Source organism: Ambystoma mexicanum, chromosome 2p (assembly GCF_040938575.1).
Source record: "Ambystoma mexicanum isolate Mex_15411 chromosome 2p, UKY_AmexF1_1, whole genome shotgun sequence".
Lineage (NCBI taxonomy): Eukaryota > Metazoa > Chordata > Amphibia > Caudata > Ambystomatidae > Ambystoma > Ambystoma mexicanum.
In genome coordinates this window covers 1,259,989,333-1,260,006,611 of record NC_090923.1, presented here as the reverse complement: position 1 = coordinate 1,260,006,611, position 17,279 = coordinate 1,259,989,333, and the positions used below count along the sequence as shown (strand labels likewise).

General features: G+C 44.3%; 6 non-coding genes across 6 annotated transcripts; all 6 read right to left on the bottom strand.

Moving 5' to 3' along the window:
• Window positions 1-974: 974 nt before the first annotated feature.
• LOC138567918 (U6 spliceosomal RNA) lies at window positions 975-1,081 on the bottom strand. The gene has a single exon (XR_011302296.1). It is a non-coding gene; the product is annotated as a U6 spliceosomal RNA (small nuclear RNA).
• Window positions 1,082-3,523: 2,442 nt separating this feature from the next.
• On the bottom strand, window positions 3,524-3,630 carry LOC138567917 (U6 spliceosomal RNA). The gene has a single exon (XR_011302295.1). It is a non-coding gene; the product is annotated as a U6 spliceosomal RNA (small nuclear RNA).
• A 2,426-nt stretch (window positions 3,631-6,056) lies between these two features.
• On the bottom strand, window positions 6,057-6,163 carry LOC138567916 (U6 spliceosomal RNA). Its single transcript, XR_011302294.1, has one exon. It is a non-coding gene; the product is annotated as a U6 spliceosomal RNA (small nuclear RNA).
• A 2,446-nt stretch (window positions 6,164-8,609) lies between these two features.
• On the bottom strand, window positions 8,610-8,716 carry LOC138567915 (U6 spliceosomal RNA). The gene has a single exon (XR_011302293.1). It is a non-coding gene; the product is annotated as a U6 spliceosomal RNA (small nuclear RNA).
• A 5,428-nt stretch (window positions 8,717-14,144) lies between these two features.
• LOC138567914 (U6 spliceosomal RNA) lies at window positions 14,145-14,251 on the bottom strand. The gene has a single exon (XR_011302292.1). It is a non-coding gene; the product is annotated as a U6 spliceosomal RNA (small nuclear RNA).
• A 2,430-nt stretch (window positions 14,252-16,681) lies between these two features.
• LOC138567913 (U6 spliceosomal RNA) lies at window positions 16,682-16,788 on the bottom strand. The gene has a single exon (XR_011302291.1). It is a non-coding gene; the product is annotated as a U6 spliceosomal RNA (small nuclear RNA).
• Window positions 16,789-17,279: the final 491 nt, after the last annotated feature.

Sequence of the window (17,279 nt, the reverse complement as noted above, 5' to 3'; positions counted from 1 at the left end):
AGTAGCAAGTATCTGGGGAAAATATAGTGGTCGAGGTGGGGTAGCAGTAACTAGCAACTATGAGAAAGTAAATCTGGGGCACTTGGCGACCTGTGGGAAACAACTGCAGAGCTCAGTGCCCAGAACTTTGTGGCACAGGGAGGAGGTCTGTGGGATTTCAGTAACTTGGAGACATGCAACCTGGTCGGGAGTGCTTCAGGTCTCCTTCCTTGCATGTTCCAAGCAACTCAACAAAGCATCAACAGGCTGAGATACCAGCCACAGAGCCCCTTTCCACTTGATTAAAAGCCTAAAATCTTTTCCATGCAAACACATAGCCCCCGAATACCATATTTTCTTTGTTTTCTCTCTCTCTGTCTCTCTCTCCTCCCTCCCTCCCTCCCTCCCTCCCTCCCTCACTCCTTCCCACCCTCCCGCCCTCTCTCTTCCCCCCTCTCCCTCTCCCTCAATCCTCCCATTAATTTTAAGTTTTCATGCACTGCAGCACATTGTGACAATGGTATTTCACAATGGGACTGTTTGAAAGTTACAGAAATCAAAAAAGAAATCAACCAACTATAAGCAGCCACGTCCGGAGTACACTGCTCAGCTCCAATTAAAGATTAAGGCCCAGAAGCAAGTAAAGCTGTAGTTCAGAGCGATCTTTGCAAATATCACCTCAAAGCAGTTTACGCTGGAGTGCAGAACAAGGGGGAAAGTGATAATACTGAGTTTGGTAGAATGGAATAAAAAAAACAAAAGAAGCATGCCACTTCTAAAAGTACAAGTCAAGAAATTCAAGGGGACGTGGCTGTTCATTCAGTCAAGAGGATTCACAAGTAAAAGGCTCCTGAGGCATTAGTGTTGAATTTGGCGCAAAATGTATTGTGTTGTCGTGTAATATGAATGAACATACAATTTCAATCTTCATTAAAAAAGATCTATTAAAAAATAAAGACTTGCAAATTAAGAAAGTTTCTGTCCTGTCATGTGCCAAAAATAGTGAATGCTTTACGAATGTGCGTGTCATCCTTTAGAGCAGGGGCCAATTTAATTTTCCCATTATCATTCCAATATTAGTACATGTGTTGCAGAAGCAAGCGCAAAGGGAGAGTCAATCAAACCATTCATTAGGATCTCAGGTCAAAGGTTTGCCATTCCAAATGTCCTTATGTCAGAGGGCAGAAAGTCCAAACACCATTTAGATATCGGGTGGTATGAAATGAAGAGGCAAACAACAATGAATAAGCATTCGTTGCTGCTGTATTGATCTGGTCCTTAAGGGTTTTAGTTTAATGCCAATTATATTTAAAGATAGAAAGATTAATGCTCCAGGGTGCTTGCAAAATGACACCCCCTCCCCATCACAATGGCTGGGTGATGCAAGCCTGAGAGCATCACAATAGACCCATAGACATGAGAAAAACTCTGTACCTCTGAGTGTATGTGGGCCCATGGCTGTATCAAGGACAAGGCAAGAACAGGAGGTGGGTAAGGCGTCAGCACCAGAGGGTGTCCGATTGAGCCCTGTAAGCAACAGATGTTGGACCGTCCTTTAAAAGATTCTGAGGCTGATTTCAATTTTAACTTTGCTGCTGATTTAAGGATTGCTCAACCTTGACCCACGTCTAGTTTGTTTGGATAAGCCCTGGAATTCCTTTACAGCTTGTACTGGTGGGAGATGATGTGAGTTTATCAACTGCAACGGGATATGAGGCTTGTGTGCCACAAAAAGCAGGTCTAGTATTTTTTATAAGAAAGCCACTTAAGAAGGGAACTTTGGACAACCCTACCGAGAGCAAAAGTATTACACAGGAGGTAAGGGGGTCAGTGGGTCAACTGATACAATAAACTGACTCACAGTCAAATGTGCTAAATCCAAACACTACCAGTTTCGACATGTTCCTGGCTTTCTGTTTCATTTTTTAACAGATCCATTCCTATGTACCTCTGTGCTTTCAACAGATTTTTCGTTGTAAGGGAGGGACATACAGTAGGCCGTAAAACATTCCTGGGCAGGAAAGACTATGTAAAAGCAAGAGTAGCAGACAGCTTAAAAGAATCATCAGCAGAACCCTCTACACCTTCCCCAAAAAATATAAAATTATTTCTCTGCATGTATGTGCGTTGAACAGCGCAAGTAATTTGGTTAATGTCAGTGGATAAATGTCACTTTCCCATAGCGCAGGACAACATCACTTGTACAGGCCCCTTCTGCAAAGGCATTACCGCTGTAGAAAGCAGTGAAAAAGTGAGGCAGTGTGCAGTCACCCCTGACCCTTCACTGCCCTGATCGGCCACGATCGGCCAAGGACCTCTCTATAAGAGCTGAGGGTGGAATTTTTCTGGACCTCGGTAACTTAGGGAGACATGGCTAAATGGATCCTCAATCAACGGCCCAGCCTTTGCTCTGTGGCCTGTCCGAATATGTCTGTTCTCCAAATTACCTGCCACTGCCCAGGTGTCAGCTTGTGAGATGGAATGACCTCCCAGGAAGCATACTGGCAGATGATTTGCATAGGCACACCCCCTCTCCCTCTCTCTTAGCCCTGCTTACTCCACAGTAGCAAGTATCTGGGGAAAATATAGTGGTCGAGGTGGGGTAGCAGTAACTAGCAACTATGAGAAAGTAAATCTGGGGCACTTGGCGACCTGTGGGAAACAACTGCAGAGCTCAGTGCCCAGAACTTTGTGGCACAGGGAGGAGGTCTGTGGGATTTCAGTAACTTGGAGACATGCAACCTGGTCGGGAGTGCTTCAGGTCTCCTTCCTTGCATGTTCCAAGCAACTCAACAAAGCATCAACAGGCTGAGATACCAGCCACAGAGCCCCTTTCCACTTGATTAAAAGCCTAAAATCTTTTCCATGCAAACACATAGCCCCCGAATACCATATTTTCTTTGTTTTCTCTCTCTCTGTCTCTCTCTCCTCCCTCCCTCCCTCCCTCCCTCCCTCCCTCCCTCCCTCACTCCTTCCCACCCTCCCGCCCTCTCTCTTCCCCCCTCTCCCTCTCCCTCAATCCTCCCATTAATTTTAAGTTTTCATGCACTGCAGCACATTGTGACAATGGTATTTCACAATGGGACTGTTTGAAAGTTACAGAAATCAAAAAAGAAATCAACCAACTATAAGCAGCCACGTCCGGAGTACACTGCTCAGCTCCAATTAAAGATTAAGGCCCAGAAGCAAGTAAAGCTGTAGTTCAGAGCGATCTTTGCAAATATCACCTCAAAGCAGTTTACGCTGGAGTGCAGAACAAGGGGGAAAGTGATAATACTGAGTTTGGTAGAATGGAATAAAAAAAACAAAAGAAGCATGCCACTTCTAAAAGTACAAGTCAAGAAATTCAAGGGGACGTGGCTGTTCATTCAGTCAAGAGGATTCACAAGTAAAAGGCTCCTGAGGCATTAGTGTTGAATTTGGCGCAAAATGTATTGTGTTGTCGTGTAATATGAATGAACATACAATTTCAATCTTCATTAAAAAAGATCTATTAAAAAATAAAGACTTGCAAATTAAGAAAGTTTCTGTCCTGTCATGTGCCAAAAATAGTGAATGCTTTACGAATGTGCGTGTCATCCTTTAGAGCAGGGGCCAATTTAATTTTCCCATTATCATTCCAATATTAGTACATGTGTTGCAGAAGCAAGCGCAAAGGGAGAGTCAATCAAACCATTCATTAGGATCTCAGGTCAAAGGTTTGCCATTCCAAATGTCCTTATGTCAGAGGGCAGAAAGTCCAAACACCATTTAGATATCGGGTGGTATGAAATGAAGAGGCAAACAACAATGAATAAGCATTCGTTGCTGCTGTATTGATCTGGTCCTTAAGGGTTTTAGTTTAATGCCAATTATATTTAAAGATAGAAAGATTAATGCTCCAGGGTGCTTGCAAAATGACACCCCCTCCCCATCACAATGGCTGGGTGATGCAAGCCTGAGAGCATCACAATAGACCCATAGACATGAGAAAAACACTGTACCTCTGAGTGTATGTGGGCCCATGGCTGTATCAAGGACAAGGCAAGAACAGGAGGTGGGTAAGGCGTCAGCACCAGAGGGTGTCCGATTGAGCCCTGTAAGCAACAGATGTTGGACCGTCCTTTAAAAGATTCTGAGGCTGATTTCAATTTTAACTTTGCTGCTGATTTAAGGATTGCTCAACCTTGACCCACGTCTAGTTTGTTTGGATAAGCCCTGGAATTCCTTTACAGCTTGTACTGGTGGGAGATGATGTGAGTTTATCAACTGCAACGGGATATGAGGCTTGTGTGCCACAAAAAGCAGGTCTAGTATTTTTTATAAGAAAGCCACTTAAGAAGGGAACTTTGGACAACCCTACCGAGAGCAAAAGTATTACACAGGAGGTAAGGGGGTCAGTGGGTCAACTGATACAATAAACTGACTCACAGTCAAATGTGCTAAATCCAAACACTACCAGTTTCGACATGTTCCTGGCTTTCTGTTTCATTTTTTAACAGATCCATTCCTATGTACCTCTGTGCTTTCAACAGATTTTTCGTTGTAAGGGAGGGACATACAGTAGGCCGTAAAACATTCCTGGGCAGGAAAGACTATGTAAAAGCAAGAGTAGCAGACAGCTTAAAAGAATCATCAGCAGAACCCTCTACACCTTCCCCAAAAAATATAAAATTATTTCTCTGCATGTATGTGCGTTGAACAGCGCAAGTAATTTGGTTAATGTCAGTGGATAAATGTCACTTTCCCATAGCGCAGGACAACATCACTTGTACAGGCCCCTTCTGCAAAGGCATTACCGCTGTAGAAAGCAGTGAAAAAGTGAGGCAGTGTGCAGTCACCCCTGACCCTTCACTGCCCTGATCGGCCACGATCGGCCAAGGACCTCTCTATAAGAGCTGAGGGTGGAATTTTTCTGGACCTCGGTAACTTAGGGAGACATGGCTAAATGGATCCTCAATCAACGGCCCAGCCTTTGCTCTGTGGCCTGTCCGAATATGTCTGTTCTCCAAATTACCTGCCACTGCCCAGGTGTCAGCTTGTGAGATGGAATGACCTCCCAGGAAGCATACTGGCAGATGATTTGCATAGGCACACCCCCTCTCCCTCTCTCTTAGCCCTGCTTACTCCACAGTAGCAAGTATCTGGGGAAAATATAGTGGTCGAGGTGGGGTAGCAGTAACTAGCAACTATGAGAAAGTAAATCTGGGGCACTTGGCGACCTGTGGGAAACAACTGCAGAGCTCAGTGCCCAGAACTTTGTGGCACAGGGAGGAGGTCTGTGGGATTTCAGTAACTTGGAGACATGCAACCTGGTCGGGAGTGCTTCAGGTCTCCTTCCTTGCATGTTCCAAGCAACTCAACAAAGCATCAACAGGCTGAGATACCAGCCACAGAGCCCCTTTCCACTTGATTAAAAGCCTAAAATCTTTTCCATGCAAACACATAGCCCCCGAATACCATATTTTCTTTGTTTTCTCTCTCTCTGTCTCTCTCTCCTCCCTCCCTCCCTCCCTCCCTCACTCCTTCCCACCCTCCCGCCCTCTCTCTTCCCCCCTCTCCCTCTCCCTCAATCCTCCCATTAATTTTAAGTTTTCATGCACTGCAGCACATTGTGACAATGGTATTTCACAATGGGACTGTTTGAAAGTTACAGAAATCAAAAAAGAAATCAACCAACTATAAGCAGCCACGTCCGGAGTACACTGCTCAGCTCCAATTAAAGATTAAGGCCCAGAAGCAAGTAAAGCTGTAGTTCAGAGCGATCTTTGCAAATATCACCTCAAAGCAGTTTACGCTGGAGTGCAGAACAAGGGGGAAAGTGATAATACTGAGTTTGGTAGAATGGAATAAAAAAAACAAAAGAAGCATGCCACTTCTAAAAGTACAAGTCAAGAAATTCAAGGGGACGTGGCTGTTCATTCAGTCAAGAGGATTCACAAGTAAAAGGCTCCTGAGGCATTAGTGTTGAATTTGGCGCAAAATGTATTGTGTTGTCGTGTAATATGAATGAACATACAATTTCAATCTTCATTAAAAAAGATCTATTAAAAAATAAAGACTTGCAAATTAAGAAAGTTTCTGTCCTGTCATGTGCCAAAAATAGTGAATGCTTTACGAATGTGCGTGTCATCCTTTAGAGCAGGGGCCAATTTAATTTTCCCATTATCATTCCAATATTAGTACATGTGTTGCAGAAGCAAGCGCAAAGGGAGAGTCAATCAAACCATTCATTAGGATCTCAGGTCAAAGGTTTGCCATTCCAAATGTCCTTATGTCAGAGGGCAGAAAGTCCAAACACCATTTAGATATCGGGTGGTATGAAATGAAGAGGCAAACAACAATGAATAAGCATTCGTTGCTGCTGTATTGATCTGGTCCTTAAGGGTTTTAGTTTAATGCCAATTATATTTAAAGATAGAAAGATTAATGCTCCAGGGTGCTTGCAAAATGACACCCCCTCCCCATCACAATGGCTGGGTGATGCAAGCCTGAGAGCATCACAATAGACCCATAGACATGAGAAAAACTCTGTACCTCTGAGTGTATGTGGGCCCATGGCTGTATCAAGGACAAGGCAAGAACAGGAGGTGGGTAAGGCGTCAGCACCAGAGGGTGTCCGATTGAGCCCTGTAAGCAACAGATGTTGGACCGTCCTTTAAAAGATTCTGAGGCTGATTTCAATTTTAACTTTGCTGCTGATTTAAGGATTGCTCAACCTTGACCCACGTCTAGTTTGTTTGGATAAGCCCTGGAATTCCTTTACAGCTTGTACTGGTGGGAGATGATGTGAGTTTATCAACTGCAACGGGATATGAGGCTTGTGTGCCACAAAAAGCAGGTCTAGTATTTTTTATAAGAAAGCCACTTAAGAAGGGAACTTTGGACAACCCTACCGAGAGCAAAAGTATTACACAGGAGGTAAGGGGGTCAGTGGGTCAACTGATACAATAAACTGACTCACAGTCAAATGTGCTAAATCCAAACACTACCAGTTTCGACATGTTCCTGGCTTTCTGTTTCATTTTTTAACAGATCCATTCCTATGTACCTCTGTGCTTTCAACAGATTTTTCGTTGTAAGGGAGGGACATACAGTAGGCCGTAAAACATTCCTGGGCAGGAAAGACTATGTAAAAGCAAGAGTAGCAGACAGCTTAAAAGAATCATCAGCAGAACCCTCTACACCTTCCCCAAAAAATATAAAATTATTTCTCTGCATGTATGTGCGTTGAACAGCGCAAGTAATTTGGTTAATGTCAGTGGATAAATGTCACTTTCCCATAGCGCAGGACAACATCACTTGTACAGGCCCCTTCTGCAAAGGCATTACCGCTGTAGAAAGCAGTGAAAAAGTGAGGCAGTGAAAAAGTGAGGCAGTGTGCAGTCACCCCTGACCCTTCACTGCCCTGATCGGCCACGATCGGCCAAGGACCTCTCTATAAGAGCTGAGGGTGGAATTTTTCTGGACCTCGGTAACTTAGGGAGACATGGCTAAATGGATCCTCAATCAACGGCCCAGCCTTTGCTCTGTGGCCTGTCCGAATATGTCTGTTCTCCAAATTACCTGCCACTGCCCAGGTGTCAGCTTGTGAGATGGAATGACCTCCCAGGAAGCATACTGGCAGATGATTTGCATAGGCACACCCCCTCTCCCTCTCTCTTAGCCCTGCTTACTCCACAGTAGCAAGTATCTGGGGAAAATATAGTGGTCGAGGTGGGGTAGCAGTAACTAGCAACTATGAGAAAGTAAATCTGGGGCACTTGGCGACCTGTGGGAAACAACTGCAGAGCTCAGTGCCCAGAACTTTGTGGCACAGGGAGGAGGTCTGTGGGATTTCAGTAACTTGGAGACATGCAACCTGGTCGGGAGTGCTTCAGGTCTCCTTCCTTGCATGTTCCAAGCAACTCAACAAAGCATCAACAGGCTGAGATACCAGCCACAGAGCCCCTTTCCACTTGATTAAAAGCCTAAAATCTTTTCCATGCAAACACATAGCCCCCGAATACCATATTTTCTTTGTTTTCTCTCTCTCTGTCTCTCTCTCCTCCCTCCCTCCCTCCCTCCCTCCCTCACTCCTTCCCACCCTCCCGCCCTCTCTCTTCCCCCCTCTCCCTCTCCCTCAATCCTCCCATTAATTTTAAGTTTTCATGCACTGCAGCACATTGTGACAATGGTATTTCACAATGGGACTGTTTGAAAGTTACAGAAATCAAAAAAGAAATCAACCAACTATAAGCAGCCACGTCCGGAGTACACTGCTCAGCTCCAATTAAAGATTAAGGCCCAGAAGCAAGTAAAGCTGTAGTTCAGAGCGATCTTTGCAAATATCACCTCAAAGCAGTTTACGCTGGAGTGCAGAACAAGGGGGAAAGTGATAATACTGAGTTTGGTAGAATGGAATAAAAAAAACAAAAGAAGCATGCCACTTCTAAAAGTACAAGTCAAGAAATTCAAGGGGACGTGGCTGTTCATTCAGTCAAGAGGATTCACAAGTAAAAGGCTCCTGAGGCATTAGTGTTGAATTTGGCGCAAAATGTATTGTGTTGTCGTGTAATATGAATGAACATACAATTTCAATCTTCATTAAAAAAGATCTATTAAAAAATAAAGACTTGCAAATTAAGAAAGTTTCTGTCCTGTCATGTGCCAAAAATAGTGAATGCTTTACGAATGTGCGTGTCATCCTTTAGAGCAGGGGCCAATTTAATTTTCCCATTATCATTCCAATATTAGTACATGTGTTGCAGAAGCAAGCGCAAAGGGAGAGTCAATCAAACCATTCATTAGGATCTCAGGTCAAAGGTTTGCCATTCCAAATGTCCTTATGTCAGAGGGCAGAAAGTCCAAACACCATTTAGATATCGGGTGGTATGAAATGAAGAGGCAAACAACAATGAATAAGCATTCGTTGCTGCTGTATTGATCTGGTCCTTAAGGGTTTTAGTTTAATGCCAATTATATTTAAAGATAGAAAGATTAATGCTCCAGGGTGCTTGCAAAATGACACCCCCTCCCCATCACAATGGCTGGGTGATGCAAGCCTGAGAGCATCACAATAGACCCATAGACATGAGAAAAACTCTGTACCTCTGAGTGTATGTGGGCCCATGGCTGTATCAAGGACAAGGCAAGAACAGGAGGTGGGTAAGGCGTCAGCACCAGAGGGTGTCCGATTGAGCCCTGTAAGCAACAGATGTTGGACCGTCCTTTAAAAGATTCTGAGGCTGATTTCAATTTTAACTTTGCTGCTGATTTAAGGATTGCTCAACCTTGACCCACGTCTAGTTTGTTTGGATAAGCCCTGGAATTCCTTTACAGCTTGTACTGGTGGGAGATGATGTGAGTTTATCAACTGCAACGGGATATGAGGCTTGTGTGCCACAAAAAGCAGGTCTAGTATTTTTTATAAGAAAGCCACTTAAGAAGGGAACTTTGGACAACCCTACCGAGAGCAAAAGTATTACACAGGAGGTAAGGGGGTCAGTGGGTCAACTGATACAATAAACTGACTCACAGTCAAATGTGCTAAATCCAAACACTACCAGTTTCGACATGTTCCTGGCTTTCTGTTTCATTTTTTAACAGATCCATTCCTATGTACCTCTGTGCTTTCAACAGATTTTTCGTTGTAAGGGAGGGACATACAGTAGGCCGTAAAACATTCCTGGGCAGGAAAGACTATGTAAAAGCAAGAGTAGCAGACAGCTTAAAAGAATCATCAGCAGAACCCTCTACACCTTCCCCAAAAAATATAAAATTATTTCTCTGCATGTATGTGCGTTGAACAGCGCAAGTAATTTGGTTAATGTCAGTGGATAAATGTCACTTTCCCATAGCGCAGGACAACATCACTTGTACAGGCCCCTTCTGCAAAGGCATTACCGCTGTAGAAAGCAGTGAAAAAGTGAGGCAGTGTGCAGTCACCCCTGACCCTTCACTGCCCTGATCGGCCACGATCGGCCAAGGACCTCTCTATAAGAGCTGAGGGTGGAATTTTTCTGGACCTCGGTAACTTAGGGAGACATGGCTAAATGGATCCTCAATCAACGGCCCAGCCTTTGCTCTGTGGCCTGTCCGAATATGTCTGTTCTCCAAATTACCTGCCACTGCCCAGGTGTCAGCTTGTGAGATGGAATGACCTCCCAGGAAGCATACTGGCAGATGATTTGCATAGGCACACCCCCTCTCCCTCTCTCTTAGGCCTGCTTACTCCACAGTAGCAAGTATCTGGGGAAAATATAGTGGTCGAGGTGGGGTAGCAGTAACTAGCAACTATGAGAAAGTAAATCTGGGGCACTTGGCGACCTGTGGGAAACAACTGCAGAGCTCAGTGCCCAGAACTTTGTGGCACAGGGAGGAGGTCTGTGGGATTTCAGTAACTTGGAGACATGCAACCTGGTCGGGAGTGCTTCAGGTCTCCTTCCTTGCATGTTCCAAGCAACTCAACAAAGCATCAACAGGCTGAGATACCAGCCACAGAGCCCCTTTCCACTTGATTAAAAGCCTAAAATCTTTTCCATGCAAACACATAGCCCCCGAATACCATATTTTCTTTGTTTTCTCTCTCTCTGTCTCTCTCTCCTCCCTCCCTCCCTCCCTCCCTCCCTCTCTCCCTCCCTCCCTCCCTCCTTTCCACCACCCACAACCCCCCTCCCTCTCCCTCGTCCTCTCCCTACCATTACTTTTAAGTTTCCCTGCACTGCAGCACATTGCGACAATGGTAATTCACAATGGGACTGTTTGAAAGTTACAGAAATCAAAAAAGAATCAACCAACTAAAAGCAGCCAAATCCGGAGTACACTGCTCAGCCACAATTAAAGATTAAGGCCTAGAAGCAAGTAAAGCTGTAGTTCAGAGCGATGTTTGCAAATAGCACCTTAAAGCAGTTTACGCTGGAGTGCACAACAAGGGGGAAAAGTGATAATACCGAGTTTGGTAGAATGGGATAAAAAAACAAAAGCAGCGTGCCACTTCTAAAAGTACAAGTCAAGAAATTGAAGGTGGTGGGGCTGTTCATTCAGTCAATAGGACTCACAAGTAAACGGCTCCCGAGGCATTAGTGTTGAATTTGGCGCAAAATGTATTGTGTTGTCGTGTAATATGTATGAACATACAATTTCAATCTTCATTAAAAAAGATGTATTAAAAAATAAAGACTTGCAGATTAAGAAAGTTTCTGTCCTGTCGTGTGCCAAAAATAGTGAATGCTTTACGAATGTGCGTGTCATCCTTTGAAGCAGGGGCCAATTCAATTTTCCCATTTTCATTCCAATATTAGTACATGTTTTGCTGAGGTACATAGGAAGTTAAGTTCAGTTAAGAAATGAAACAAAAAGCCTGGAAACATGTTGAAACAGGTAGGATTTGGACTTACAATAAACTGATTCACAGTCAGATGTGCTATCCCTTGACCCACTGACACCCCTACCTTTTGTGTAATCCTTTCGCTCTCAGCAGGGTTGTCCAAAGTTCCCTACTTAAAGAGACTTTCTTATAAAAATGATCCTAGACCTGTTTTTTATGGCCCACATGCCTCATATCCCGTTGCTCTTGATAAACTCACATCATCTCCCACCAATACAAGCTGTAAAAGATGTCAAGGGCATAGCCAAGGAAACTAAACGTGGGCTGAAGGTTGAGCAATCCTTAAATCAGCAGCAAAAATAACATTGAAATCAGCCTCAGAATCTCTTAAAGGATGGGCCAACACTGGTTGCTTGCAGGGCGCAATCGGGCAGCCTCTGGTGCTGACGCCTTAAGGCAAGCGCAAAGGGAGAGCCAACCAAACCATTGATTAGGACCTCTGGACTTTCTGCTCTTTGACATAAGGACATTTGTTATGGCAAACATTTGACCAAACCCCATTTAGAAGTCGGATGTTATGGGATTAAGCGGCAAACAGCAATTCATCAGCATTCTTTGCTGCTGTATTGATCTGGTCCTAAAGGGTTTGGTTTAATGCCAATTATATTTAAAGATAAAAAGATTCATGCTCAAGGGTGCTTGCAAATCGACACCCCCTCCCCATCACGATGGCTGTGTGATGCAAGCGTAAGAGCATCACAGAAGACCCATAGACATGAGAAACACTCTGTACCTCTGAGTGTATGTGGGCCCATGGCTGGATCAAGGACAAGGCAAGAACAGGAGATGGCTTAAGGTGTCAGCACCCAGGCTGCCCCATTGCGCGCTGCCAGCAACAGATATTGGACCATCCTTTAAGAGATTCTGAGGCTGATTTCAATGTTAACTTTGCTGCTGATTAAAGGATTGCTCAACCTTCGACCCGCGTCTAGTTTGCTTGGCTAAGCCCTGAAAATCTTTTACAGCTTATATTGGTGAGAGATGAAGTGAGTTTATCAAGGGCAACGGGATATGAGGCATGTGTGCCACAGAATGCAGGTCTAGGATCTTTTATATGAAATCCACTTTGGAAAACCCTACTGAGAAAAAAAGGATTACACAAAAGGAAAGGGGGTCAGTGGGTCAAGGGATAGCACATCTAACTGTTAGTTAATTGTAAGTCCAAATCCTACCCGTTTCCACATTTTTCCAGGCTTTTTGTTTCATTTCTTAACAGATCCATTCCTATGTACCTCTGTGCTTTCAACAGATTTTTCGTTGTAAGGGAGGGACATACAGTAGGCCGTAAAACATTCCTGGGGAGGAAAGACTCTATGTAAAAACAAGAGTAGCAGACAGCTTAAAAGAATCATCAGCAGAACCCTCTACACCTTCCCCAAAAAATATAAAATTATTTCTCTGCATGTATGTGCGTTGAACAGCGCAAGTAATTTGGTTAATGTCAGTGGATAAATGTCACTTTCCCATAGCGCAGGACAACATCACTTGTACAGGCCCCTTCTGCAAAGGCATTACCGCTGTAGAAAGCAGTGAAAAAGTGAGGCAGTGTGCAGTCACCCCTGACCCTTCACTGCCCTGATCGGCCACGATCGGCCAAGGACCTCTCTATAAGAGCTGAGGGTGGAATTTTTCTGGACCTCGGTAACTTAGGGAGACATGGCTAAATGGATCCTCAATCAACGGCCCAGCCTTTGCTCTGTGGCCTGTCCGAATATGTCTGTTCTCCAAATTACCTGCCACTGCCCAGGTGTCAGCTTGTGAGATGGAATGACCTCCCAGGAAGCATACTGGCAGATGATTTGCATAGGCACACCCCCTCTCCCTCTCTCTTAGCCCTGCTTACTCCACAGTAGCAAGTATCTGGGGAAAATATAGTGGTCGAGGTGGGGTAGCAGTAACTAGCAACTATGAGAAAGTAAATCTGGGGCACTTGGCGACCTGTGGGAAACAACTGCAGAGCTCAGTGCCCAGAACTTTGTGGCACAGGGAGGAGGTCTGTGGGATTTCAGTAACTTGGAGACATGCAACCTGGTCGGGAGTGCTTCAGGTCTCCTTCCTTGCATGTTCCAAGCAACTCAACAAAGCATCAACAGGCTGAGATACCAGCCACAGAGCCCCTTTCCACTTGATTAAAAGCCTAAAATCTTTTCCATGCAAACACATAGCCCCCGAATACCATATTTTCTTTGTTTTCTCTCTCTCTGTCTCTCTCTCCTCCCTCCCTCCCTCCCTCCCTCCCTCACTCCTTCCCACCCTCCCGCCCTCTCTCTTCCCCCCTCTCCCTCTCCCTCAATCCTCCCATTAATTTTAAGTTTTCATGCACTGCAGCACATTGTGACAATGGTATTTCACAATGGGACTGTTTGAAAGTTACAGAAATCAAAAAAGAAATCAACCAACTATAAGCAGCCACGTCCGGAGTACACTGCTCAGCTCCAATTAAAGATTAAGGCCCAGAAGCAAGTAAAGCTGTAGTTCAGAGCGATCTTTGCAAATATCACCTCAAAGCAGTTTACGCTGGAGTGCAGAACAAGGGGGAAAGTGATAATACTGAGTTTGGTAGAATGGAATAAAAAAAACAAAAGAAGCATGCCACTTCTAAAAGTACAAGTCAAGAAATTCAAGGGGACGTGGCTGTTCATTCAGTCAAGAGGATTCACAAGTAAAAGGCTCCTGAGGCATTAGTGTTGAATTTGGCGCAAAATGTATTGTGTTGTCGTGTAATATGAATGAACATACAATTTCAATCTTCATTAAAAAAGATCTATTAAAAAATAAAGACTTGCAAATTAAGAAAGTTTCTGTCCTGTCATGTGCCAAAAATAGTGAATGCTTTACGAATGTGCGTGTCATCCTTTAGAGCAGGGGCCAATTTAATTTTCCCATTATCATTCCAATATTAGTACATGTGTTGCAGAAGCAAGCGCAAAGGGAGAGTCAATCAAACCATTCATTAGGATCTCAGGTCAAAGGTTTGCCATTCCAAATGTCCTTATGTCAGAGGGCAGAAAGTCCAAACACCATTTAGATATCGGGTGGTATGAAATGAAGAGGCAAACAACAATGAATAAGCATTCGTTGCTGCTGTATTGATCTGGTCCTTAAGGGTTTTAGTTTAATGCCAATTATATTTAAAGATAGAAAGATTAATGCTCCAGGGTGCTTGCAAAATGACACCCCCTCCCCATCACAATGGCTGGGTGATGCAAGCCTGAGAGCATCACAATAGACCCATAGACATGAGAAAAACTCTGTACCTCTGAGTGTATGTGGGCCCATGGCTGTATCAAGGACAAGGCAAGAACAGGAGGTGGGTAAGGCGTCAGCACCAGAGGGTGTCCGATTGAGCCCTGTAAGCAACAGATGTTGGACCGTCCTTTAAAAGATTCTGAGGCTGATTTCAATTTTAACTTTGCTGCTGATTTAAGGATTGCTCAACCTTGACCCACGTCTAGTTTGTTTGGATAAGCCCTGGAATTCCTTTACAGCTTGTACTGGTGGGAGATGATGTGAGTTTATCAACTGCAACGGGATATGAGGCTTGTGTGCCACAAAAAGCAGGTCTAGTATTTTTTATAAGAAAGCCACTTAAGAAGGGAACTTTGGACAACCCTACCGAGAGCAAAAGTATTACACAGGAGGTAAGGGGGTCAGTGGGTCAACTGATACAATAAACTGACTCACAGTCAAATGTGCTAAATCCAAACACTACCAGTTTCGACATGTTCCTGGCTTTCTGTTTCATTTTTTAACAGATCCATTCCTATGTACCTCTGTGCTTTCAACAGATTTTTCGTTGTAAGGGAGGGACATACAGTAGGCCGTAAAACATTCCTGGGCAGGAAAGACTATGTAAAAGCAAGAGTAGCAGACAGCTTAAAAGAATCATCAGCAGAACCCTCTACACCTTCCCCAAAAAATATAAAATTATTTCTCTGCATGTATGTGCGTTGAACAGCGCAAGTAATTTGGTTAATGTCAGTGGATAAATGTCACTTTCCCATAGCGCAGGACAACATCACTTGTACAGGCCCCTTCTGCAAAGGCATTACCGCTGTAGAAAGCAGTGAAAAAGTGAGGCAGTGTGCAGTCACCCCTGACCCTTCACTGCCCTGATCGGCCACGATCGGCCAAGGACCTCTCTATAAGAGCTGAGGGTGGAATTTTTCTGGACCTCGGTAACTTAGGGAGACATGGCTAAATGGATCCTCAATCAACGGCCCAGCCTTTGCTCTGTGGCCTGTCCGAATATGTCTGTTCTCCAAATTACCTGCCACTGCCCAGGTGTCAGCTTGTGAGATGGAATGACCTCCCAGGAAGCATACTGGCAGATGATTTGCATAGGCACACCCCCTCTCCCTCTCTCTTAGCCCTGCTTACTCCACAGTAGCAAGTATCTGGGGAAAATATAGTGGTCGAGGTGGGGTAGCAGTAACTAGCAACTATGAGAAAGTAAATCTGGGGCACTTGGCGACCTGTGGGAAACAACTGCAGAGCTCAGTGCCCAGAACTTTGTGGCACAGGGAGGAGGTCTGTGGGATTTCAGTAACTTGGAGACATGCAACCTGGTCGGGAGTGCTTCAGGTCTCCTTCCTTGCATGTTCCAAGCAACTCAACAAAGCATCAACAGGCTGAGATACCAGCCACAGAGCCCCTTTCCACTTGATTAAAAGCCTAAAATCTTTTCCATGCAAACACATAGCCCCCGAATACCATATTTTCTTTGTTTTCTCTCTCTCTGTCTCTCTCTCCTCCCTCCCTCCCTCCCTCCCTCCCTCACTCCTTCCCACCCTCCCGCCCTCTCTCTTCCCCCCTCTCCCTCTCCCTCAATCCTCCCATTAATTTTAAGTTTTCATGCACTGCAGCACATTGTGACAATGGTATTTCACAATGGGACTGTTTGAAAGTTACAGAAATCAAAAAAGAAATCAACCAACTATAAGCAGCCACGTCCGGAGTACACTGCTCAGCTCCAATTAAAGATTAAGGCCCAGAAGCAAGTAAAGCTGTAGTTCAGAGCGATCTTTGCAAATATCACCTCAAAGCAGTTTACGCTGGAGTGCAGAACAAGGGGGAAAGTGATAATACTGAGTTTGGTAGAATGGAATAAAAAAAACAAAAGAAGCATGCCACTTCTAAAAGTACAAGTCAAGAAATTCAAGGGGACGTGGCTGTTCATTCAGTCAAGAGGATTCACAAGTAAAAGGCTCCTGAGGCATTAGTGTTGAATTTGGCGCAAAATGTATTGTGTTGTCGTGTAATATGAATGAACATACAATTTCAATCTTCATTAAAAAAGATCTATTAAAAAATAAAGACTTGCAAATTAAGAAAGTTTCTGTCCTGTCATGTGCCAAAAATAGTGAATGCTTTACGAATGTGCGTGTCATCCTTTAGAGCAGGGGCCAATTTAATTTTCCCATTATCATTCCAATATTAGTACATGTGTTGCAGAAGCAAGCGCAAAGGGAGAGTCAATCAAACCATTCATTAGGATCTCAGGTCAAAGGTTTGCCATTCCAAATGTCCTTATGTCAGAGGGCAGAAAGTCCAAACACCATTTAGATATCGGGTGGTATGAAATGAAGAGGCAAACAACAATGAATAAGCATTCGTTGCTGCTGTATTGATCTGGTCCTTAAGGGTTTTAGTTTAATGCCAATTATATTTAAAGATAGAAAGATTAATGCTCCAGGGTGCTTGCAAAATGACACCCCCTCCCCATCACAATGGCTGGGTGATGCAAGCCTGAGAGCATCACAATAGACCCATAGACATGAGAAAAACTCTGTACCTCTGAGTGTATGTGGGCCCATGGCTGTATCAAGGACAAGGCAAGAACAGGAGGTGGGTAAGGCGTCAGCACCAGAGGGTGTCCGATTGAGCCCTGTAAGCAACAGATGTTGGACCGTCCTTTAAAAGATTCTGAGGCTGATTTCAATTTTAACTTTGC